At 43.4% G+C, this 27,335-nt stretch overlaps 2 long non-coding RNA genes across 2 annotated transcripts; both read right to left on the bottom strand.

Annotated features, from left to right (window-relative positions):
• Nucleotides 1-5,142: 5,142 nt before the first annotated feature.
• LOC140588397 (uncharacterized) lies at nucleotides 5,143-8,975 on the bottom strand. Its single transcript, XR_011989747.1, has 3 exons — nucleotides 8,945-8,975; nucleotides 8,630-8,686; nucleotides 5,143-5,230 (listed from the first exon to the last, which is right to left on the bottom strand). It is a non-coding gene; the product is annotated as an uncharacterized lncRNA (long non-coding RNA).
• A 1,297-nt stretch (nucleotides 8,976-10,272) lies between these two features.
• On the bottom strand, nucleotides 10,273-12,623 carry LOC140588396 (uncharacterized). The gene is made up of 5 exons (XR_011989746.1): nucleotides 12,433-12,623; nucleotides 12,286-12,326; nucleotides 11,171-11,364; nucleotides 10,940-11,081; nucleotides 10,273-10,305 (listed from the first exon to the last, which is right to left on the bottom strand). It is a non-coding gene; the product is annotated as an uncharacterized lncRNA (long non-coding RNA).
• Between the last annotated feature and the right edge of the window lie 14,712 nt (nucleotides 12,624-27,335).

Below are 27,335 nucleotides of genomic sequence, written 5' to 3'. Positions count from 1 at the left end.
CATGTTGTGCCACCTTTGCTCTACAAACTCATGTCCAGAGAAACACTGCACCAGATGAGGACGCTCGTCTGTCAGTAGAACGCTGCTTCTATGTTGATAACTGTTTGCAGAGCCTCCAGTCAGAACATCAGGCCAAGCATCTGGTGAGTCGACTGCACATGTTACTCTTGGAAGGAGGATTTGAGCTCAGACAATGGGCCAGCAATGTTCCTGCTGTCATTGAACACCTGCCCAAAGAATCAAGGTCAGAGAACAACACACTCTGGTTCACACAACAAACAGCTGACCCTCAAGAGCGTACGCTTGGACTGATGTGGCATTGTAAGTCAGACACACTTTGCTATAAGCAGCGAAACAGTGAATGTCCTGAACCAATAATGCGCAACATTTACCGTCTTCTTGCCCAGCAATACGATCCTTTAGGATATATTATTCCGTACACTACCAGAGCCAAGATCATTGTGCAGCATCTTTGGGACAAGAAAAGAGGTTGGGATGACCCCAATCTCCCTGAAGATCTGCTCCAAGCTTGGAAGTCATGGGCAGAAGAGCTTACTCAGTTGTCCCAGATCACCATACCCAGATGCTACATTGGCAACAACACAGACCGTGGTACCATCAGTCAGACCATTCATGTGTTTTGTGATGCATCTGAACGCGCTTATGGATCTGTGGCGTATCTACGCAGTGTCAGTAGCGATGAACAAGTCCAAGTGGCATTTTTAGCTGCCAGATCCAGAGTTGAGCCAAAGAAGCAAGTATCAATACCTCGACTTGAGCTGTGTGGTGCTTTAACTGGAGCCCAGTTAGCTTCAGTGCTGCTCAAAGAACTCACAATCAAGATCCAAGAGGTGGTATACTGGACCGATTCCACCACTGTTCTCAACTGGCTTCAATCCGATTCCTGCAGATATAAAGTGTTTGTAGGTACAAGGGTCGCAGAGATACAGGAATTAGCTGACATCAGAACCTGGCGCTATGTTGATTCAGCTACTAACCCAGCCGATGATATCACAAGAGGGAAAACATTATCCCAACTCTCCGGAACAAGTCGTTGGACTCATGGACCCTCTTTTCTTCTGCAGTCGTCTGACCATTGGCCTGCTGTACCCGCTGGCCAACTTACAGAAGAAACAGAGGAATTGAGGAGCACGGTGTTCTGTGGATTGACGGCTTGTTTACCAGATCCAACTTTACCTGACATCCAGCAGTTTAATACCTTTCAGGAGTTACTAGAAGCTACTGCACGAGCATCAAATGGGGCAGCCAGTGACAAGGCTCTCACTGCTGAAGATTATCAAAAGGCTGAGTTAGCCCTTTTCAGGTATGCACAGATAAAGGACTTCTCTGAAGAGATGACACTACTTAAATCTGGCAAGGCTCTTCCATCTACTAGCCGAATACTCACACTTGCCCCTGAATATGACCAAACTTCAGGCCTAATCCGTGTTGGAGGTAGACTCCGTCGATGTGAAAGCATAAGCTCAGACATGCTACATCCCATTCTCCTTTCGTCCTCTCACCCAATCTCCAAGCTCCTGATCCAGCATTATGATAATCAGCTGAACCACCCAGGAGTAGAACGTGTTTTTGCTGAGCTGCGTAGGAAATACTGGCTGCTGAGAGGCAGAGAAGCTGTCAAGAAGCACCAGCATAACTGTGTGAACTGCAGGAAATGGAGAGGTAGTCCTCAAGTCCCAAGGATGGCCGATCTACCCCCTTCCAGTTTGCGTCTTTACCGACCTGCTTTCTATTCAACAGGGGTCGATTGTTTCGGTCCTATGCTTGTAAAAGTGGGACGACGCACTGAGAAAAGGTGGGGTATCTTGTATAAGTGCCTTACGACTCGAGCTATCCATCTAGACCTCCTACCGAACATAGATACCAATTCGTTCCTAATGTCACTCAGACGTTTTATGGCTCGAAGAGGAAAGCCTTACGAAATCCTCTCAGACCAAGGTACTAATTTCAAAGGTGGAAGCAAGGAGCTTCATGAAGCCTTCAGTGCCATGGAACCATCAGTTAAGGACAGACTTGCTGCTCAACAGATTCGCTTACGCTTTAATCCCCCAAATGCTCCACATTTTGGTGGGTCATGGGAGCGAGAGGTGAGATCAGTAAAGAACGCCCTCCGCATCACTCTAGGAGTTCAGACAGTGCGAGAGGAGGTGTTAATGACAGTCCTTATCGAAATAGAGGGCATTCTCAACTCTAAGCCCTTGGGCTACGTTTCCTCTGACCTCGCAGACCCAGACCCTGTCACTCCCAACTCTCTGCTAATGGGGCGGCCAGACTCCTCCCTTCCACAAGTGGTCTATCCCGAGTCCGAACTGTTGAGTCGGAGAAGGTGGCGTCATTCTCAAGTTTTAACGGATCACTTCTGGAAACATTACATCCGCCACTTTCTTCCCACCTTACAAGTCAGGCAGAAGTGGCAGACAGAGAAAGAAGACATCGCTGTAGGCACTATAGTGCTCATTGTTGATCAGCAGACACCAAGAGCTCTCTGGCAAGTAGGGACAGTAAGGACTGTCATACCTGGAGCAGACGGACGCGTGAGGACAGCTACGGTTCAAGTTAAGGACAGGATTTACACTCGCCCAGTTGTTCGTCTCATCAAGCTGCCAGCCCTACCTCAGGACAATACAGATACCTAATTGGCAAATTTGCATACCAAATTTGGGGGCGGCTGTAAAAAAGACTCTTAATTGCTAGTTCCCAGCCTTTTAGTTTCCTTCCATTAATGTATTTGTATGTAGTTTTTGTTTCTGCCACCAGGTGGCTACTAGAATATAACAATGCTTGTTCTGAGCATACCGTGGTTCGGAGAGGTACCGGCATGACGCAGATATCGTTCGATTGAGATATTAAACAGTGTGCGTCCATTGGCAGTGAGTATTATTACTATTTGTGCTTCATAATCATTTCGTAGATGCTTTACAGTTGTATTTACAATTATGTGATAGAGTTTTATAGTTGTTTGCGATTATACAGTTTTCAGCATAACTTGGAGAGCTAATTGTTAGCCAACTAATGCTGCGCAATGGAGCTCGGTTTAACTCCCTTCGTTATAGTAATTATTGTAGCTCTTAATTTCTGATCGTAATGCTTAGTTTTATCGGTTGTGTGTTATGTATTTAGTATAAGAAGAATTTGGTAGCTATAAAGAATTGTTATGGGCATTTATGTTGTACATTTCATAGCGACTACAGCTATTAGCATTGTAGCAGACATTGTTATATGTTTATTCCCTTATAGACATTTAATTGTATTTGTTGTAATAATATTCATATATATTTGTTTTATTTCTTTGTAGAAAACCACACACACACACACACACCCGATACCTGTGTATGAAGGATTGTTAGCACTTTATTAAAACCAAGCGCAGAGATGATTCCTGGACCTGGACATTCTCTCCTTACCTCTCTACTCACCTGAATATATTTAATTGCTGTTCTGACCCGACACCCTGTAGTGATTGCTACTCATTCTACTAACCGGTTACAGTCCTCGCTACACCATACTTACATATAGGGTGAATCACATAAAACAGCTCTGTCCAGAAGCAGAAGATGTGTGTTTGTGTGAAACATACCCTTGTCATTCAGTCTGACTGCAGCATCAAAAGTTCACATGCCGTCCTGTAACTTCCTGTATTACGTTTTGTAACTTTGTTTGAATACTTTCAACTAATTCTGACTTGCAACTGCATCACTAATATTAATGCATGAATAAAATGAGAATATTTGCAGGAACTTGTTTATTATTACAAGACAAATGTTACTTTTGAAGAATATTTGGCTACACTTAAGATGCAACATGAAATTGATCATTTAAAAATTATTTGATGTTCCAATAGCGATAAAGAAAATGATTTGACAAATATACTGAAAGACATACGCAGAGGACCCAGTGCCCAGGTTTCCACACAGGAAATAGGAGGCAGTCTTTGGATGCTGCATCATCCTATAGGTGATAGAAAATAAATATAAATGTACTTTTTACTTTTCCCAGGGCCATATTTTTGGTGTTATACGCTTCTGTTACACAATTATTAAAGATGCTGTGACTGCACCCAGATTCGGCATATCCCAGTGTAAGGTGCCGCGATATGACAACGCTCCATTTGTCAGTCATGTCCTTGTTATGAATATAGGCAGGACATCAAATCAACTGCTTATTTCTATACTAAAGCAAAACAGAGAAATTCAACCATAGGATGGTTATAATTTCTGTACTAACACTTGCATCCAACTGTTCCTTTAATCCAAAAATTAAAAGAAGTTTAATAACATTAATATTTTTACTCATGAACATGCATAACAGGGTGAAGGGCACAGATGTAGGGGAAAAAAAAACATTACTGGCAGAGCTAGAAACGGGTCTTGCTGATGAGGTGGATGCCAAGTGGCGACAACATAGCCGTCTACTGCATGGACATCATTTCCCTGATAACACAAATTTATTAAGTCATTTCAAAACAAAAAGCTTAAAATTAACTGATGCAAACTTTTAAGGATAGATCATTCTTATTTAGTTTAATGCTACTACATAGCTTCTCACAGACCTTTTCCCTGGCAATTTTGCAGATTAGCTCAAAGCAACAATTTGCAATCTGTAATACCAGAGAAAAAACATGTTGTAAACACTCAATTGACTCAGTGTAAAATCCATTTAGAAACACACAGAATTATAATTTCTGTACTAACACTTGCTTCCAACTGTTCCTTTAATCCCAAGGTTAGGAAGTCCCATCTTGATAAAACAGTGATGCCTACTTTTCCCATCAACTCAGTAGCTGGTTTTGTGCGATCCAGCACATTATCAAGCTAAAAAAAAAAGAGGAGATTTGGACACTTCCAATCAGAAGTTCATGAGATACCTCAACTGACATTTAAACTAAATTATAAGGATCCCATGACATCTTCTGTATGAACAAGTGGCTAATGCATGTGTAGCACTTGGAGAACATCTAATGATGGATGATCATGAAAACATGTAGCTGCCAACAGGTTAGGACCAACACATTTACCACCTTGGAAATTTGCGACTAAGAGAGCCCATGCGGCAATCAATCAAACGAGTCAATCAATATATAAACAAGCAAACAAATACGGAGGAACAAAACATAAAACATGCACCTCTGAGTCTCTGATTTCCGATCGGGCACTTATGTGCTCCAGATGTGGTAGTCCCCAGCAGTCATCACTGCACACTGGTAGATCTCCTGTCATACATATCAAACCATGCATGAAAATTATAACCAAATAAGTGTTTCACCACATTTCTGTGATACTGAGCCATCTTATGAAGCATATAACACTTTCTTAGGGTGGCTGACAGTGATGCGCGGGTTGACCCGAAATGAGCGGGTGCCCGCGGTCACCCGCGGTCACCCGCGGTTACGAGTCATCCAAAAATATTTTTAATGATATTCGGGTCGCGGTCGGTCAGGTCGTTTGAAATAAAGATGCCAATTAAACCTTTGTAATTTATGTAGTACTAGACACAATTTTCTATGAAATACATAAGCCTACACTTTATTGGCTAAATTACTGGCGCGAAGATGACGCACAAGCTCAGTCTGCATGTAGAGATGGAGGCGGCAAGAAAAAAGGTAAAGACTGGGGAGTGGAAGCACCGCAAATACACAAACAGAAAGAGCAAAGTGTGGGAGACATTTGCCGAAATAATGAAAGATGATGACCAAAGTGCTGGCTTTGTCATGTGTACTTCTTGTGATGCTATTTACACATTTGATAGCCACAAAACTGGCACGACCAACATGGCGCGTCACAAGTGCGACCCCGGGAAGCCATCACAGCCGAATAGAGCAGCGTCAGGCCAACCCAGGTCACAAACTATAGATGCCTTTATGCGCCCTGACCACACGAAAATTCCTCTTGGAGTGAAGAGTAAATTTGTGGATTATTGCGTGAACTTTTGTTGCACAGACCTGCGCCCCTTTGATATTGTTTCGGGGGAAGGTTTTAGGAAAGTGGCACAGGGTCTCATCAACATTGGAGCACGTTATGGCTCAGTCGACGCAAATGGAGTGCTTCCTCATAGGCAGACAGTCTGTGATCAAGCTAAAAAACAGGCCACGGTCGAGAAAGAAGCCTTATCCGAGGTTCTGAAGTCAGCGGTGCATGACAATGGAGGGGTTGCAATAACGACTGATATGTGGACTGATGATTTTAACAGAAGGTCCTACACTGTCTTGACGTGCCATTATATCACAGAGGACTGGAAGCTGGCAAGCCGTGTTATGTGCACAGTGGAATTCGATTGCACATTGCCCAAAACGGCAATCAACATCCACGAACAGATTAATGAGCAGCTGTGTTCTTACGGGATCTCATTTGATCAAGTGGTGCTCGTGAGTGACCAGGGCTCTAACATTAAAGCTGCCCTAAAAAATTATCACTGGAAACTATGTGCAGCCCATGTTCTGAACACAATTCTGAAACATACGTTCAGTGGATCTGACATTGAGGAGGTAACAAAGATGATTGACGCGTGCAAGGGCATTGTCAAATATCTTAAAAAAGCTAGTGCAAGCACAGCTCTCCCACATGGCTTAGTCCAAGAGTGTGAGACTCGTTGGAACAGCAAAATTGACATGCTCAAATCTGTGAGCAAGCAATACAGGGAAATTAACGAGCTACTCGAAAGCAGGGGGCAGTTAGAGCGCATGGAAGGCATATATGAAAACACGCTCACAACCGTGATAGATTTCTTGGAGCCTTTCAAGAAAGCATCTGAGGAGTTGCAGGGAGAGGACTACCCGACACTGCATTTAGTGATGCTGTGGTTTTACAATCTGCGCGCACACTGCCAACCAGTCTTTGGAGACCCTGAGTACATGGCTTTGCTCCGTACGCGCGCACTTGCTCAACTCCATCAAAAGTTAATTCTCACAGACACGCACAAAATCGCCCTCTTCCTCTGCCCCCGCTACAAAAGTCTCAAAATGATGACCAAGACTGAAAGGAAAAATCTCCACAAAATCATTGGCAACCTTATATACCCTGTGTCTTTTGAAGCCGCGGACTCTCCTGAGACTTCAAGCACTACAGCACCACAGACATCTACAGGCGAGGGTAAGTGGCTGCGTTATTAATGATGAATGGGATATTTCAGTTTAATGCTGGTAAATGACATTATTGACAAATGCTATTTTACTGTACCTTCCATAGACGTCACTAACGAAAGTCAGAGAGAGAAAAGACTTAGAGTGGACTTCGCTGAATGGGCCGATGATGTCGCTGATGTGGGCTTAACGAACGAATTGAAGCGGTACCTTGCTGCACACTTTACGCTGGATGACTGTGACGAGGACCGGTTGCTTGAATTTTGGGAGAGACAGGCACGCACCTTCCCGAGGCTTCGTGCATTGGCAAGGAGGATCCTCTGCGTTCCAGCATCAAGTGCAGCCAGTGAGCGCACATTCAGCTCCGCAGGTCGTGTCATAGAGGCGAGAAGAAACCGTCTCAACCCAGGGACGGTTGATTCAATATTATTTCTACACAGCGCGAGGAAAGCTAAAAATAAGTAGGCTATTCTTCTGTTTTAGGCCACCAACAGCACCTTATTGCCCTTTTAAGCCCAAGTTAGGCTTACTGTACCTGATTTAGGTTCCTGTGTTAGTTTTATGAATATATTTGTGTAGGCTAAACAATGCAGCCTATTTTATTTATACAAATGCATATTTTGCGTTTATCTTGTATTAGGCTACTTTTTTTTTTTTTAACCAAGTGGCACTTTTTAGCCCATGTTAAGTTTACTGTGTGTTTCAGTTTTCAGTTTTACTTTCATGGGTATTTGTGAACATTTATTTATGGATATTGTAGCCTCAGTCTTTGGTTTAGCCTACCTGTTTTTGTTCGTTTAAAATGCGTTAATAAAGACTTTATTAACATATTCTATGCCTGTATTTTGTGCTTGTGAGAGCTTCAATTGGGCATCCACGTGGCAAAATAGCCTAAGCCTACTAATACAAGTAGGTAATCCTTATTTACCTTTTGAATGTTGAGCGTTATTAATTGTTGAATAAATGCTGATGCGGGACAAAATTCCCGATTTCCCAACACGTTGAACTGAGCAATGCCATTGAATCATTTTAATAGGTTACTTTTAAACGCATATAGCTCAGTAATGTCAGTTTTATGTATTTTCTGAGAGGGGGTGGGATTTTGTTGGGAAAGTCGGGGGAGAGACGCACACTTCGATTAGACTGGATAAACACATGCAGCATCTTAATTAAGAAAATGAAATGAAATAAATGAATAAATCAAGCCTTTATTACATAACACTAGGCTATAAAAAAAAATGCGGGTCAGGAAGCGGGTCGGGTACAATATATATATATTTTTTTTTGCGGTCCGAGTTGCGGGCGGGTTATTGAAAACGTCGGTCGGGTTCGGGTTGTTTATACATTGACCCGCGCATCACTGGTGGCTGAAGGTTGGTATACATTTAGCTGCAGATCAAGTAGCCACTGCAAACATACATAAGTATACATATTCTAAAAAACATGGATGTGTTAAGGTTTTTATTAAGTTGTACAACCAGGCCCTCAAAAAATATATTGTCTTCATACCAGGGGATGCTGCAGTTCTCATACCATGAGCTGGTGCTGTTGCTGTTGTTTGTGCTTGTTCGGCTGGTGCTTCAGCTGGTGCTGCAAAAAAGCACATTTTAAACCAAATGATTTAGAATGAGTTAATCTGTTGTACTGCATGCATTTCTCATCAACGTTATGCCGTCTAGCATTTCTGACAGATTTGTAAGTTATAGCTTTATGATCTTTCAAATTGCAAAATAAACATGAGGAATCACCTACAATTAAAAGACAAATATAACTTCACGGCACCGTACAGCAAAATTACATAAACATGACATTACCACTAATAATTTAGAATGAGGGTGGAATACATACCCAAAACTGTCTGACCATTGGAATTTAACTGCAGGGCTAGACATAAGCCGCGGCACCGCGGCCAATGGCCGTCGTGCCTTTCAAAATTGGCCGCACGCCTCCTCAAAATTGAAGTACCTTACGGCCAAGATTGGCCTGCCTTTAATGTTTGTCTGGCCGTATGCCCCCTTTTTACCGAAAGTAACGTTCATTACACAAAAGACTTGCGCACGACACGGCCCACTTTACCTCGTCAACAATCGATGCATCTGTACTGAACCCGAACCCAACCTTCGATACGAGAAACGAGGTCGACCCGCACATCTCGTAATTCCCAACTACTGAATGAACCGCAATGAATTCTGGACTAATACGATCATGTGTTCGTCGCATGATTGGCTGGTACCGTATGTATCGTCCAGCCTACTATGGAGCCACAGCAATGAAAATGGTGCATCATCGGGGGTTACGTTTTTGATTGGAAAAGCCATCCGACGGTTTCCGAATAACAGATAGGTGTCCTCTTCGGTAATCATCGTGTAGTTGTCGTCTGTTGCTTATGCTGTCACCATGCCTCGCAAAGATCGAGAACGTAAAAAAAAAAGCAAGCTGAACTCGCGGCTACTGCTGCAAAATGTTGCAAATTATCTACTTTGTTCAGGTAAGTGTCAGATGGTGTTGTAAAAAAACATTTGCCGAGGCAGAGCAGATTTGACTCAGAGAAGTACCAAGCTCTGCTGGGAGGATATAGGACTGGTAGCGTGCAGTGTGCAAAAAACGAACGTCAAGTCAATTGTCATGTACTGTACACTAAAAGAATACGGGTGTTCTGAGCAAACAAATACAAAAATATTGACGGCTCTTTTATTGTTGGATTTTGTTTTTTGAAATAAAGCTATATATATATATATATCTATAAATATATATACTGTATATATTCTGTCTCAAATCGAAGGTCGTATTGCGTAGGTTGTCTAAACTTGGTAATTACAGTAATTGGTAATTAGTGACTCAGTATTGGCCCAATGCCTTTTTGGAAAGTTTCTGCTTTTTTGAAAATAAAAAAATGCATCCTTTATGGAAATAAAATTCCTCCACAAGGCCCGAGGTGTCCTATGAAATTTAAATAAATGAAAAAAACATTTTTTCAAATTAAAATTTTTAATTTGTCAATGACTTCACAAAAAACAATACCACTGCACACTAGCTAATAAATAATTTTGGCCTTGTGCCCAGGCTTAATGGCCTTGTGCCCTAGAAAAAATATGAATAGCCAAGGCCAAAGTGGCTGTGCCCTCCTAAATCCTTATGTCTAGCCCTGTAACTGTATGTCCACTCCTTTGCCCAATCTCTTCTTCATGCTTTCTATAGTTCTTGAATTTCTAGCATTGTTGTAGTGATACAAAATATTTCGCATCAAAAAGACATGCGATGAGGGAGTCATCATGTTGAGAAAATGATTGTTTTTCCTCATTCCAGCAAAGAGCTGTTCAGCACACTGGCTGTTGATCCAACCACGTAACTCTGGGACCAGTTCCACCTTTCGCAAGACATCCCTGGCATCTTTTGAGTTTGCCTCATTAAATCTATCATAAAGAGCATAATGCTCAGACGATCCAGTTATAGGGTGGCCATTTTCATCAGGAACTGGCTTCTTGGTGACTAGCCATGGCAAGTTCACTTTTATCTGTCCAGTAGGCTCAAGTAACCTACCCCCATGAGGTTTGAAGGGTAATGATTCTGGATCTCTTAGGTTGGTGTGTGTTGCCAACCCTCTCGCAAAATCATATAATACAATGTTTGGAAAATGTTTCAACGACAATAAAAGGTCAGCAAAGTCCCGGGGGCTCTCAGCCCTTATGTTGAACTTAGCACCATACGCCACAGCACAAGGACAGGTGACGAAGGGCCCATCCACCTGTTTAAGGAAACTGTAAATCAGAGTGCAAACATTCTAAGTAATGAAACTAAGAACTGTCTGTAAAAACGGTCCCTCAGTAATAGAACACAACTTACCAGAAGCTCCCCAGATCTGTGAAAACACCTTATCATAACTCGCTCTGTTCTTCATTTCTTGTTGAAGTCTCGTTACCAGGTCCATCCATGAGCCTTTGGGGTCTATGCCACACTGTCGGCACAGAGCACGCACAGCTTCCATCTATAATGAACATTAGTATAGTTGGTCTAGCGTGGTTCAAAAACACACATCTTTGACAAAACTGACAAAAATTGACTTAAGTTCAGTACCTTGAGCTTAAGAAGTTCATCGGTCAGTCGGTCCTCTGTGAGGTTAAACTCAGATTCCTCCTTTGCACTACAAGCAGAATACACTTTTTTGTATTCAGTGTTGAGTACAACATCCCTGTCTCTTGTGTGAGGACCAATCCACTGAGCCCAATTATGGTAACTGGGATGGACGACAAATGGGTTTGACTTGTTGCCTTTAAATGATGTTAGAAAATATTATTAACATAACAGTACATTATTCCATGTTATACTACGGGACCGTTGAATGCTTGAATCTGATTGGCTGACGAACGTTCTGAGGTGTGCAATTATTTTCAGGGAAACGCACGGCGAACGTAGTTCCAGGCAGCTCTCTTGACCGCATTACAGTTCCATATCACTTCGCATAGTTAACTTTAATAACGGAAATTAGCATACAGTACCTATACAGCACACAGGACTAACAAAAACAACAACATGACAGACGATTTTCCGAAAGTAAATTTTAATATTTACGGTGAATATGAAACTTTCAACAACTGGGCTGCAGCAGTATTAGACAGTCCAGATGAAAAACAACATAAACGGAAGCGGACATCAAAGGCAGCCAGCAACAACAAAAGACATAAAACGATCAGCGAAGAACAGCTAGACATACTCGAGGGAGAAAAACACGAAGAAAACACCAAAAAAACAACAGCTAATGACGTTTTGGAACTAGCAAAAGAGTCGTTGGATGAGATGCGGAAGAAATAATCCTACTCACAATAGCGATTTAAGTAGAAAAACCGGACGAATCCCTTGAAATATATCATCTGATCAATGTCTTGAGGTGTGGCAACCGTAGTATAAGCGGAATAATTGACTCCGGACCGTTGAATTATTAGAAAAATAATGCACACCCGATGTGTGCATTATTCCGCTTCGCGTCGTGGCCGCATCACCACCTCGGGTGTGCATTATTTTTCTAATAATTCAACGGCCCGTCGTCAATTATTCCTTACATAAACAAAGTAAATGCTAGAATACTGTCATCCCACCTAGAACAATGTGCGGACTGTACAGTACTTACTTGGGACCAACCCACGGCTGATCATTTCAAGGGAAACCATCTCCCAGAAATTTTCAACATTTACCTTTCCATCAAAAGTCTGAGATGGTTCCTCAATGCTGCTCACTAAGGAAAGCAAGACTTAAGTAAGCATGTTCCAAACAGTCATAGCTGGATATGTGGTGCTTGAAACAATGTAAGACTAAGAAAATGAATAAATGTGTTCACTTACCAGGCATGCTAAAAACGCCCTTCTTATGAAGGTCCATCACAACAGGTACTGGGTGATAACCGCACGATACACAAGCATATGTGTAACCGAGGTCTGACAGTGCTTCAAAGCTTAAATAAGCCTGCAGGGACCCTTTCCCTGGATGGATAGGTTTTACCAGAGGTCTTCTCCAACACATCCATGGCACTCCCTACTGCCTGATGAGAAATTGATGTATGACATTTAAAGGCTTTACAATATATTATTTTGATAAAGTATTCGTAATTGTTTTAAATGATTAAAACAACAGAACATGGTTCCTACCTGAAGTGTATTGCGTAGAAAATGGCACATGTATATGGACAGAAGTGTGTGGTCATCGAAATTGTGGGCACCATCAGTCCACTCCTGGTATCGATATACCATACCACACCTGTAGCACCATTTTCTGTACACTGAAATTCCTAATGGACACACGCACCAGTAAATGTTACACATTTATCTTTCACCATTTTACACTTTGACATGTCTCTATACTTTGCACAGTACTAAAAGCCAGTGTATGAAATTATCTCAGTAAGCATACAAGTGTGAATTGCTGGGAAGTAGGTGTAGGATCACACATGCACATATCACAGGGCCTAAAATCCAGGTGGCCTGAGACAAGGCCGAGCCTGGTACGAGAGGCACCAAAGGGGGGTTACACACATAAACACACACACACAGATAACCATGGAGGCCAGCACTCCAACTTTTATTGCCCTTGACTTGGCACACAACCCCCCTCCACATACACTCTGCCTTACATCTCACTCACCCAACAGACGAACACCCTAAAGGAAATTTCATTTAAGTTTGGCTTTTGTATACCCTGTATATTGATTTACTCACGACTACTAGTCTCAATATACAGATAGGTTATGTTTGTATGTGTCCTTAGACAATCTTAGTGTTTTGTGTGCCACCCTTATAACCATGTTCACAGAGTATCACCTATTTTACCCCTTTGCACTTGAACACATATAAATTTAAATAAATAGATAGGTATAGCTACCATTGTATATATGTTCTCATGGTATACCAGAAGAATCTGGAAAATGAGTGTAACCAATGTGTCCTAACTTTTAGAGAGTCTTCTTTGTTAACCCCCCCCCCCTTCTCTTCCAACATTCCTTTGTGGTCCTTATCTGATCTTGGTGGACAGTCACCAAGTTTCTTTGTTTCTACCATGCTATGTTAAAAGAACTGAATTAAGGTGTATCTTATCCATTCTGGAGAAGATGCATTGGCATAAGCCACACCAAACAAAATATGTTGTTTCCAGATGTGCAACTTATATTGATATTACCACAAACTAATGGCCACGCCTATCTATGGATAAGATGTGCTGTTTGTAATAGGAATATTTGATGTAATATCCGCACAAAGTGTAACATCTGTTGAGGTGCAACCCAAAACACCTGTATCCTATACTGATGTGAATCAGTCACATAGATAAAATAATTAATTGTTTAATCAATTAATACAGATGGTATGAGGTATGTACCTATGAAGCTGGTATGGTATGTTTGGTGTCAAACTGATTGTTAATCACCCCTGATTCCAAATCTGGTCAGTGATTACCACAAAAGTGGATGTATCAAAAGTTATAACAGCTTAATGAAAATCATCAGTAAAGGGAGAATCAGTCGGGCCATAAATACCAAAAGGACTGATACAGACCCCCTTCCAAAAGCCCGCCAAATGGATGGCCAGCCATTGGGCCAGGAGTCAAATTCCTGGTCATCCCTATTCATGAACTTTAGACCATAAAAATCTAGCACCTCAGAACAAAGGTGCGCAGAGAATAACCGCCAGCCCGAAGGAGAACATCAGCTGGGGCAAACAGATCATCAAGCACAGAGAATAACCGCCAGCCCGAAGAAGAACATCAGCCGGGGAGACGAGAAGCCCACAAGAAACCCTCCTGTGAAGGCCCAGCTGAACAGAGAACAGCACCCAAGACAAAGCTTCATCAGGAGAGAGAATCTAAAGGGACTCCACTCCACTGCTCCAAACGCCGCGCCTTCCTGAGTGCCATCAGCTCAGCAGCTCTGCCATCAACTGCCAAGACCCCCCCCCCCACTCTTCAACCAAGTAAACCAACTTCCTTTCATTCTAACAACTTAAGCTGTTCTGTTTAACCTGCTATAAGACTTTAGGGTCGTGTTTCCACAAACTGTGCTTGCTTTGCAGAACAGTATTTCCCATTTAAGGTTACTCATTTAAAATCCGGTCATTGCATTTTCATAATTACAGCGTTTGTTTTATTCCGTTATTTCGTGTTTGTTGTTTGTGTTAGGTGTAATGTCTGTCTTATGTTAGTTGTAGTGTTAGCTAGGAATAAATGCATGTCTTTTACACAACTTCAGCATCCGTCATTGAGTGCTCACACTAAGTTCCTGCCTCTGTGCGATCTTGCTACACGCTCTGAACCTCAAACTCGCCTGAAACATCGCGAGACTCTCTCTCATCGGCCTTGAGGGGAGCTTCGCAACTAATCGTTTACATTACCTGGTGATGCAGCTCGCTGGACGAGCCTTCTAACCCAGGTTACTAAGCGATACTGGTAATTAGTGAATCACATTTAAGTCTCACATTAACAGGCTCACAATTGAGTTTGGAGGAGCCGACCATTCGGCATAACGATTGGTTAATACATTAATTGGTGGAGAATGCGGGCACAAGGTTCAAACTTTTTGTGAGCACACAATTTAAACTTTTTTTGACCGAACGTGCAGTTGACTAAATACTACTGTGAACAGGTTGCAAAGTTGAGGATTAATTGCACTCACGGCAGTCCGAAGGCATTTAAGCGGGATTATACGGGCTTATTATTTTTATTTCTATTATTAGTAGTTATTTTCGGTTATTTTATTTTAGTTTTCATTCGTGTTAAACTGCAGTAAACCTATATCTGACGAGATTCTCAGGTATAGCGCGTTGTTTCCAGGATCGATTCGGACGAGTTTCTCCGTTTCTATACAGTATATCCTGGCAGAGATCTCTCTCTCTATTAGCGAACACAGGGGCGCCGTAAGGGGGAGGAAAGCTAGGACGATTCCAAGGGCCCCTGAGTGACAGGGGCCCTAAAAAATTAGGAAAATAACTGGATTGGTTTGGACTGGGGGGCCTAATATGTACTCCCTGAGATAAGACCGATAGCTTAGCTACCTATCAGGATCTTACTCGTATGTGTGCGCCTGCTTTAGACAAAGCAAGTGTTACACACTTGGACAAGATGAATAAATTCCAGGCATGCATCGGGTTCTTTTACATTAACGTGATGATTTTTTTAACTTCACAGGAACACTGAAACATAAGCACATAAAACCGCCTGTTAAACGGGACTGTATGCGGTGATCTGTGTGGAGCTCTCTGTATGGCACATGCGCCCCTCGCGCTCCACTCAGTGGACCCCCCGCGAGTTGCCCACAGTGCCTGTGTGTTCTACACTCCTGTCACCCTGCCTGCCCGAATCACACCACAGTTGCCCCTGCCCTAAACCCATCAGCCACGCGATACATTACCATCCTATCTGAAACATAACACTATTGCAAAGAAATAAACAATGCAAACATAACAGTAAAAAAAAAATAACATCGCACAGCATATTAACATATGGAAAACTAACAAGGGTTCCACACTCTCCCCCCCAAAATTTAATGTCATCCAGACATTACAGTGTCCTTGGAGTACTCATGTCTTCAACAGGTGAGTTCTAGAGGTAAGTTATAAAGGAGTCAGTCCTTCAAGATACAGTCTGTATAGCAACAGTTGTTCTGTGACATACATCTCCTTCTTCATGTCACATAGCAGCAACGGATAACACTGGTCAGGTGCTATCTGAAATGCTACCTCGCAACTCATGCGGTATCTTGGACTGAAAGGTTTTACCTATGCACAACCCCATAAGTCATTACACAGACTCACATAGACTGTATGCTACACATCTAAACCAGTATTACTATGTGTCAAATGTCTGAATTTGTTCTGGTACTTCAAGAATTCTGAACCAATCTACTCCACTATGTGGATTTCCCCCATATGTACTCCCTTATGCTGTGTCAAACTGTTCTTCTTAATTTTTATAACAATAAAACATGACCTGAACTATCAACTTGTGTGATAACTTTTTTCCACTAGTACAAATCACCTCTTTTATATGTCAGTGAGGGTTGACCTAATGTAGTGTATGTAAATATCTTACTGTAGGTAGATTTCTCTGTCGAAAAGGATACTTTCTTGTGGATAGAAGCCGTGATCTGCCATCACTCTCATCTGCTTCATCCAATGACGACCCCCTCTCAGCGTTATCCTCTTCTGCTTCCTCTATTACCTCTGCCTCAGCCTCTATCCTTTCTTCCCTCTCCACCCCAGGTTCTACCATGTCTTCATCCTCCTTTTCCAGACACTCATTCATCTCGCCACCTTGATCTAGTTGTCTAAAAACTGTTTGTGGCTGAAATTCCTCTGCTTCCACATTCAGCTGGTTCCTAACCGGGTTGAATGGATGGACGGGACGTGTACTGATGGCTCTCCAGTGACTCTCATCCTCTGAACTACTCTCAAGTTCCCTCTCTTTTTGCTTTACCTGTCTGTTCCGCCTTTCCCAAGTCTTTGCTTGTCCTCTTTCCCTTTTCCTACTACCTTGTTTCTCGTCTTCCACAGGCAAGAAATCACAGGGCAGTAACATATTCCTGTGCAACACCCTTGTCACTCCCGGGCCTCTTTCGGGTTGTACTTCATATACAGGACTGTCCTTGTGTTTCCTCCCAGCTACAATGTAAACTTGGTCTTCCCAGTAAGATCGAAGTTTTCCAGGCCCACCCCTTTCCCTGAAGTTCCGTAGTAATACTCTACACCCTGGCTGTAAATCTGCTCCATAAGTCTTCTGGTCATAATGCTTCTTTGCCCTATTTTGTTCCTTCTGAACTGTCTTTGATGCCAACTGGTATGCCTCTTGCATCCGTCTTCTCCACTTGTTGGCATAGTCAATGTGAGAGGTACTCTGATCACTTGGCACCAGACCAAACATAATGTCTACTAGTAGTCGAGGATTTCTACCATAGAGGAGGTAATACGGTGCATACCCCGTCGCTTCGCTGCGCGTACAGTTATATGCATGAACAACCTTAGCTAGGGAGCTTTTCCAATCCGTCTTGGCTTCGTCTGTCAGGTTTCTCAGCATTGAAAGAAGCGTTTCTACTAAATCTTTCAACCTGTCCATTTCCAGAAGGGTGGTACGGTGTTGTCCGTGAACCCTTGATGCCACAGTATTCCTCCAGCTTGGAAAATAGTTTGTTTTCAAATTCTTTGCCTTGATCATTGTGTAACTTTGTTGGGAACCCAAATTTCAGCGCAAGTCTCCAAAAATCTTGTCAGCTGCTGTTTTTGCTGACTTGTTAGTGCATGCATATGCCTGAGCAAAGCGCGTAAAGTGGTCGATCACAACAAAGATGTACTCATATCCTCCCTTACAACTTTCTAGGTGAAGGTAATCAATTGAAACCATCTCAAAAGGATATGTGGTTACTATGTTTACCAGTGGTGCTCTAGTTGGCTTGTTTGGACACCTCCGTTTCAGGCAACTGCAGACCTTGGTCACATAATGATCCACTTCTCTTTGCATGTGAGGCCAATAGAAACGATCACGGATTAAACTCAGTGTCCTTTCCTCTCCCAGGTGCCCCATCTTCTCATGCAGTTCACTATAAATCAACCGGTGGAATGTTGCAGGTAACACCAGCTGCTCTCGGGCTCCTGACTTCCTATACAGAATACCCTGCTCATTGATATACAATTTTTTCCTTTCTCTTACCAGAGCAGAGATGTCATCACGTCGATCTCTTGTTCTCCACCGAGGCCACTGTCCTGTTATCACAAACTCTCTAACTTTTCTAATCACTGGGTCGTCTTTCTGTGCTTCCATCAGGTTCTCTATCGGGATTTCTGCTACTGAGCCTGTTGGTCTTTCATGTTCCCTCTCAGCACACGCTGCATTGATGTTGGCCGGACACATCCAGGGTTCACACTCGTGAGACTCCATTTGGAGTGCTTGGGTGACCGATGTTATTACCTCTGGCTTCATCTCTTGGGAACATGAGCGAATATACTGTTCCATGTCTAGTGGCATTCGTGATAAGCCATCGGCATCCCCATTAGCTCTACCAGGCCGATACTTAATTGAAAAGTTAAAATCTGCTAACTCCGCAATCCACCTGTGTGTTGTGGCATTCAACTTCGCTGTGGTCAGGACATAAGTTAATGGATTATTGTCCGTGTAGACAACAAATGAGGGTGCATAGTATAGGTACTCCCTAAATCTCTCACAAATCGCCCACTTCATTGCCAGAAACTCCAGTTTCCCTGAATGAAGGTGGTAATTAACTTCTGGAGCAGTAAGTGTTCTTGAACCATAACCTATGACCACCAACTTGCCTTGCTGTCTCTGGTACAGTACTGCACCAAGGCCTTCCTGAGAAGCATCACAGTGTAGCACAAATGGTTTTTCAAAGTCAGGATAACCCAAGACTGGTGGGCATAGCAGATGGTCTAACAGTTGACAGAGCACTTCCCGATGTTGGTCCCTCCATATGATTGGCTGGCTTGAGGAAAGTTGATCTGACTTCCTGCCCTTTCCTTTTCCCTTACTCACATCTGATCGTTTTGCTTTGTTTGCTTTGTTATCAAACTTAAAAGTGCTGGCTAAGAGTAAACGTAAGTATTCGCATATTGTTATCCACGTCAGCACAAATGATGTCCGATTGAGGCAATCGGAGATCACTAAAGCAAATTTCATAGCGGTGTGCAGCCTTGCGAAGAAGATGTCCGCGTCAGTAACATGCTCTGGCCCCATCCCTGCTAGACGTGGCGACGAAATGTACAGCAGATTATCGTCGCTGCATCGCTGGCTGTCGGAATGGTGCCCGATAAATGGTGTGGGTTATATAGACCATTGGTGGACATTCTGGGGTAGGCCTTGGCTTTTGAAGAGGGACGGTATTCACCCCACGTGGGCTGGTGCCGATCTCCTGTCAAAAAGCATAGCTCACAGTCTTAGGGCAGATTGCTGACTAACCAGAGCCAAGCCAAGGCTGCAGGCAAAACGGCTTAACCGACCGCCTGCTAGTCGCTTAGAGTCGTCACCCAGGCTTCATATTATTGAGACTGTGTCTCTTCCCCGCGGTTTTAATCGTGGGGGTCATTCCATCGTAGTTCGTGTCTTACAAACCTTAGAGAAATTAGACCTATTTCAACTCTGGATAGTAGGTGTAATGCAAACCTAAAACTTGGACTAGTGAACATTAGATCGCTGGCTCCTAAGACATTGCTCGTAAATGAAATCATTACTGATTCTATTCTTAGTGCCCTATGTCTTACTGAGACTTGGCTAAAACCGAATGAGTTCATGGCACTAAATGAATCCACTCCAGCTGAATATAGCTATAGGCATAATCCTCGACCCGATCGCAAAGGTGGCGGAGTTGCTGCAATATTTAAGACCGACCTAGTGCGTGAAAATACTGGTTATAGCTTTAGTACGTTTGAATTTATTATTCTAAGTCTTGCTAGCACATCTAAGTGTAGTTCTACACCTCCAATCACCATTGCCATTGTGTATAGACCGCCAGGCCCCTATAGCAATTTCCTTAAGGAATTTGCAGATTTCTTAACAAGCTTGGTGGTTACTACCGACAAGGCCTTGATTGTTGGTGATTTTAATATTCATATGGAAAATGAAAGTGATCCAGTAACAAAAGCATTTACTACCATTCTTGACTCTGTCGGTGTATGTAACTCTGTCGGTGTCAGAATGTAACTGGGCCAATTCATGCCTGTAACCACACCCTAGACCTGATTCTTAGTCATGGTGTCCTGGTAGAACACATATCAATTATCCCTCAGAATCCTCTACTTTCAGAACTCCCCTAAGGCCCCAGGCCAGAGGTACGATACTAGACGTTCCATAGCCTCATTATCCGCTGCAACTTTTCTGGAACAGCTCCCACAGTCCTTTAACCTAACCTCTGAAGTGTCATGCGTAAATGAACTTGAACAGGTAACCGTGAACATGGTAGAATCATTTCGTACCACTCTTGATCATGTAGCACCACTCAAGAAAATAAAACATAGAGATAAGAAACCTGCCCCCTGGTACTCTAACCGTACACGTGAACTTAAACAAGGTTCACGAAAGCTAGAACGCAAATGGCGGTCAACAAAATTAGAAGTTTTTAGATTTGCCTGGAAAGAGAGCCTGTCTAAGTATAGACATGCACTAATGACTGCTAGGTCTATGTATCTCTCTAAACTAATAGAAAATAACAAAACCAATCCTAAATTCCTATTTGAATCTGTATCTAGGTTAACAAAGAATCGTTCAATGTTAAACTCACAAGTCCCAGAAGCTCTTGGTAGTGATGCCTTTATTGCGTTTTTTAATAATAAAATAACCACGATTAGACATACCATCACGAGCACGCCCACGGTTGCACACAACCACCAAGCCTCTGCTAGCGCTAGTGTTATTAGTACTAATGATAACACCTTTGAATGTTTCACTCCTGTAGTGCAGACAGAACTCCTTCAGTTAATTTCCTCTTGCAAACCCACTACTAGCCTTGTTGACCCAATACCCACCAATCTACTTAAGGAAATTGCACCACTGATTAGCACTACATTGTTAAATTTGTTAAACTCATCTCTTAGTCTTGGATATGTTCCTAAATCTTTTAAAATGGCTGTTATTAGACCTATCTTAAAGAAACCAGATCTTGAACCTAGTGACTTAGGAAACTATAGACCCATCTCAAATCTTCCCTTCATTTCTAAAATTCAAGAGAAAGTTGTTGCTCACCAGGGGCCTCATGTATAACAACGTGCGTAGAATTCACACTAAAACATGGCGTACGGACAAAACTAGGAATGTGCGTAAGCAAGAAAAAATCCAGATGCATAAAACTGTGCGTAAGCACAGATCTACGCACATTCCCTTTATAAATCCCAATGAGCGTGAAATTTTACGTACGTGAACGAGCCCACAGCCACTCCCCCGACCCGCCCATATTTATGTATATTTGCATATGTAAATCTGTATAAATGCCCGCTTTGTTCTATGTTTTTCTTAAACAACAATGGACAAACCACGAGGGAAAAAGAAGTATTTCTGCGAGTGTGAAGTGGAGGTCATGTTAACAGAAATCGAGAAAAGAAAAGTGATATTATTTGGTGGTATAAGTGGCATCAGCAATAAACGAAAGTTGACGGAGTGGCACAGCGTGGCGGAGTCAGTTAAAAGTGTTGGTTCCAAAATTCGCACGGTGGCCGAAATTAAAAAGAAGTGGTCGGACATTAAAATCGACGTGAAAAAAGTAAGAGTCTTAACAGCACAGGTGGAGGTAGCGGAATTCCCGGTCTCACACCCTTTGAGCAACTAGTTGCTGCGATGATTGGGGACACACTTTTATCGGGTGAGGGGGACGCTGATGTCATCGCGGGTGAGTTTTTCTTGTACCATACTTCTTTGAATTACTTGCATGTTTATGAATAACACGTAGGGCGCAGATGCGGTGTTACTTTCGTTTATTCTGTTTGTTTATTCTTACAGACAACAGTACAAGAGGTGCCCTCAATGTATTAATAGAGTACATTAATAGAGGGAAAGTGCTTTCTATTTACATAAGCAAATTCGTTCTCTGAAGGTGACTTAATAGCAATGTGCGCGCAGTCGTTAGCTTCGTCTACGTTGGGAAAACCGGACATCGCTGCAAATTGCACTTTAATATTTGCCTGTTCAACCACAGTGTAAGGAAATTTTATATATCTGGGCAAGGGCGTAACTTTGGCTGGAACATTGGGGGGGGGGGGGTGGAAGTCTCCACCCATGACAGGGGAAACATGATTATTGGGGGGAGGTGGTCATGACCCCCCTGGAAATTACGCCCATGTATCTGGGTGACAAGCAGATTTTGCCGTCCCATACAACACCGGCATGGCGCGACTCAGTGTTGACTGAGAAATACCCGATCAGTCCGCAAGTTCTCGCTGAAAAGCACCTGTGGTTAAGAACCCGCGAGTGGACAGAACTTGTAAAGGAACAGGTAGCCTATAGCGCAATTCCTCATCGTCTGCTTTTGTAATGCTGGCCCCAGTTTAGCACACAGCTCCAAAAGGATTGCTCTTGGAAATCTGAATCGACTTAGAAGCCAGTCATCATCATGGGCCAGGAAATCAGTATATGATCCCTGAATACGAGCTCTATTCTGACTCTTCCATTTGCAATGTCCTCTAACAATGCAAGAGCAGCCATGGTTGGAATATTTTTTGTCTTTCCCTGCACCGTTTTATTGTCACAGATTGATTACGATCAGGTGACCGATGGCCAAATAATTTCGGTGTATTTCATGCAGACCGCGTCATGAATGCGAGTCTGACACAGTGAAACTGCAGTAGCACTCTTTTGCCAGTAGGTGCCTCCATTTTGCCAAATCGAGCAGAAACTTGCGTACGCCTTGTCTGGGGTTGCCGTGAGAATGTGCGTGGCGGTACGCCAAGTTTAGTTTTTATACATCTCGACGTGAGCGTGGAAACGGGCGTGCGCAACATTTTCGTGCGTAAGCACCGTTTATACATGAGGCCCCAGCTGTCTTCCTTTCTCCAAGATAATAATGCTAACGAGCTATATCAGTCTGGTTTCAGACCCAATCATAGCACAGAAACGGCCTTAGTCAAAGTGATAAACGACTTGCTTATGGCTTCCGACCGTGGCTGTATATCGCTATTATTCTTACTGGATCTAACTGCAGCATTCGATACTGTAGACTATAATATTCTTTTGGACCGGTTGGAAACATTGATTGGCATTAAAGGGACAGCACTACTGTGGTTCGTATTTAACTGATCGTTACCAGTTTGTCCATGTAAACAATGAGTCATCCATAGCCACTAAAGTAAGATATGGTGTCCCGCAGGGATCAGTGTTGGGCCCACTACTGTTCAATCTATATATGCTACCGCTTGGGAATACAACCCACGTCGTTGTCGTCTCTCGAGAATGCAGCACACTCTTCCTGTAACATCTGTCTCACCTTCACTTTCTGATCTAAGGTCAGGTGATCAACCACGACCGGTGGATCCCATCGCTCATGTCTGCCCACTCTCAATGGTGCCTGATCTTCTCTCGACCCTTCTAGGACTCTTGATGTGCTAGCTGACTGGTCACCAGCACTGACTGTCTCTACTGCATTTCCACTACCACCGACTGGCCTTACATCTACTGGGTAGACTGACTTGATTTGCTGTAACCGTCCCAACACTGTGTGAGGAGCCAGAGTAATGTCGCGGTTGCTATCATTCGCGACAGGAATATTTACCCTAGACCAGTTTCCTCTCTGCAAACAGATGACCGTTTCAGTGATGTTCACCCCCTCTGGCCACTCTGGGATCTCTTCTGGTTCAAACAGGACTTCCTGCTTTGTGAAAAGGGGACCTGTTCTCACCGTACACTTCACCTCTCTGGTCTGGCCTGCTGGAACCCATGTCATCAGCCTTGATACTCTCACTACACCTTCCTTATCATCCTGGTCACAGCTCTGTACAAGGTGGATTAACACCTCCGCTTTATTACAGTCAATGGAAAATGCTTCACCTACTGCAGCAAAAGTGACCTCTGGGTACTGCTTCATTCCACCTTTCACCAGATGCTCAATCACATTGTAATCGATGATGGGTGGCTCAGCTACTCCTGGCTCATTGGAGACCAGTACTGGCACCAGCAGCTCTGGCTGTGGATCCCGACTTGACCTTAGCCTGAATTTCAGTTCAATCCATCCTACAAAGGGAATGGGTGTCTGGTTTGCTGCTTTAGCTACCAGGGTCTCATTCTCACCCAGGAGTTCTTCCATGTTCCTCACCCTCACGTGTGGCAAACAGGACCTCCTCCAGCTTTCATTAATAATTGTGACCTGCGACCCTGTGTCCCACAACGCTTGTGTTGCCACTCCCTCTAAGAAACAATCCACTATACACTTCCTGCCAATGAGGGTCTTTAATTTTGCTTGGCTACGTAGTGAGAGATGACTGACATAAGTGGCACCCGCAGTCTCTTTAGCTCTCCGACTTCTCTCTACTTCTGCCTCGAGCTGCCGAATCCGGTCACAAAGGAGTGTGTTTACCTTGTCATCTGATTCAGCTGGGCTTGGAGCGAATGACTTTGGGGATGCGACCATGTGAGTTGTCAACCTCATGTCATTAGGTCCCGCTGCCATCCCTCTTGTTCCCCTACAGCCTTTGGAGAAATGCCCTGACTGTCCACACTTGAAGCAGTGCTCACACTGGTCACCTGCTCCCTGTTCCCGACACCATTTGCATCCTCTTCGGGAACTCCTCCTTCCTTGGAGTGTGGGCCCCTGAGAGTTGGTTAAACTTTTCCTGATTTCTGCCATTTCCTCCCTTAGCAGTCTGACTGCTTCATACAGCTCTGAGTCTCTGGGACTGGCCACCACAGCTGCTTTACGATTTTTCGGTTTCACTACTTCAGCTAACTGCTCATGAACCGCCACCCTGGTGTCTGCTGCACTGTGACCTTTTTGACTGATTTGCATTTCTGTCTGTAACTCATTTACTTTTGGTGCTTTACAGCCAATATTCTTCTTTTGTTTAGAGTGTCTTTCTAATTCAATACTAGCTGCTTCGTTCATTCTGTCGATAAGTATTTCATCCGTCACCCTCTGATCATCGAGGTATGGCTTAAGCTGGAACTTTATATGGTCACTTAACAGTCCAGTACTCACCGACCGCAGAAACTTCCTTTGGATTAGCTCAGGACTGTACTGTTCGTCTGACTCTACTTCTCTAGAGGCAAGTAGCAGCCTTTCCTTTAACTCAATCACTCTAAACAGAAAGCTTTGGGGAGACTCACGACTGTCTTGTATTTGTCAGGGTCAGCCCCCCACTGTGGTCCTTCCGTGCCCCTTCCCCGTTTGACCAGCAGGTGGTGCTGGTCATTCCGTCCTTCACGTCAGTCCTTGTTCTCCCCTGTCTCCTGTCTGGTCTCGTGGCTCAATGTATTAAGCATGTGCTGTCTGTTTGCCCCTCGGTCCTGAGTTCCCTCTTGTCTTGTGTTCGAATCCCACCTCCTCTGTTTTTGTATTTAGCTCCCTGGTTTTTTCCCTTTGTGCTTGTTAAACCCTGGTGTCTGATTTAGTAATCGGTTTTGGTTTTGTTTCTTGTTCCCCTGCCTGTGTTATTCCTATGTTCTTCCCTAGTGTTGATATATGCATTCTTGGTTAGTTCTTAGTTTCCCTGATTGTTAGTTTCTTTGAGTTAATTGGTTTCACCTGTGTCTTGTTTCCCTAGTCCTTGTTAATCAGTCTCACCTGCCCTGTGTTAGTCATTACCCCTTGTAGTATATTAGTTCCTGCCTTTGTTCTGTTCCCCGCTGGTTCATCGTGTCTATGTCTAGGTTGTTTGTGATTGTGTGTTAGTTGATTTGTATTACTTATGTTTCATGGTTGGTTTCTGATATTCCCCGTATTAGTTGTGTAGTTAGGTTTGTTATTTAATTTTGCTAATTAATCCCTTTTTGGTTTTTGACCCCTCGTGGTCCTTTTGGTTTCTTTGTGTTTGTAGTTTTTCTGTCTTTTGTAATAAACTGTTTTTGTGTTCCTGGAGCCGCAAGTGGGTCGTCCGCCCTTTTTTCGTGCACCATGCCGCGCTCCCGTGCCCGAGCCGCCTGCAACCATGACAGTATTATGTTTACCAGTTTGTGGTACAGATCTGTAGAACTGTCTTCTTTAAAATGCCCTTTTAAGATAGCTTTTAAATGGGAGAGGGTCAGGTCACGCTTTATCTCAAGCATATCACGAATACTCAGCCCAGGGGTGATGGACTTGACCACAGCTTCCACGATTTACGCTTCACTGTGTCCTCTACTCAGGCCCCTGTCGATCTGATGCATGAGATTGGTATGTGATAGTCTGTCTTTCTGTCCCTTTTCCCCAATTTGACCACAGATCTTGAACTCTCTCCTAATCGTCACTTCTGGAAGTCGACTCATGGCTGTAGGTGGTGCATTCTGCACAGCTGACACATTACTGGGAGATGCAATATTCACCCTTTCATTCAGCCGCTTAATCTCGTCCTGCAGCGCTAGGCTACTTTGCTGGAGCTGTACATACTTTTCTGCTAAACTCATCTCATCAGCTTTTGCCCGACTCCTCTGGGCTGTGCCGGCTATATTTCCATTGCTATCAGTGTTCCCTGTATTTCCGGTTGTCTGATCCACCATTTTCAGTATTGCATTTAAATAATACTTTACCGTATCAGTCTCTTCATCATCCATCACATTATCAACTGATTCTGTAATCCGTTTGATTAACGCTCGCCTTGTTATGACATCTGCACTTGAGATTTTTGCTGCAGCACACACCTCTTTGAGCTGATAGTTTCTGAGCCACGATCTCTGCCAACTCTTCCAGCTCCATCGGTGATGTGGCCACGCCCCCGACGAAATCTCTGAACACTGACTTCACACGAGCACGATATCACCAATCCCCGTACGGGCCACCAAATTTTGTTACACACTTGGACAAGATGAATAAATTCCAAGCATGCATCGGGTTCTTTTACATTAACGTGATGATTTTTTTTACTTCACAGGAACACTGAAACACAAGCACATAAAACCGCCTGTTAAACGGGACTGTATGCGGTGTTCTGTGTGGAGCTCTCTGTATGGCGCATGCGCCCCTCGTGCTCCACTCAGCTCATTCCAATTTTACACATTCCATTACTTTAAAACATTTGTGCCGATTTATTCGCTTCGAAATAGCAATTACTTAACACTCGCAAACACATTCGTTCTTCTACATGTACATTAAACA

Source organism: Paramormyrops kingsleyae, chromosome 3 (genome assembly GCF_048594095.1).
Source record: "Paramormyrops kingsleyae isolate MSU_618 chromosome 3, PKINGS_0.4, whole genome shotgun sequence".
In the NCBI taxonomy this organism is placed as follows: Eukaryota; Metazoa; Chordata; class Actinopteri; order Osteoglossiformes; family Mormyridae; genus Paramormyrops; species Paramormyrops kingsleyae.
Note: the sequence above shows the minus strand (reverse complement) of the source record. Positions and strands in the feature narration are given on the sequence as shown.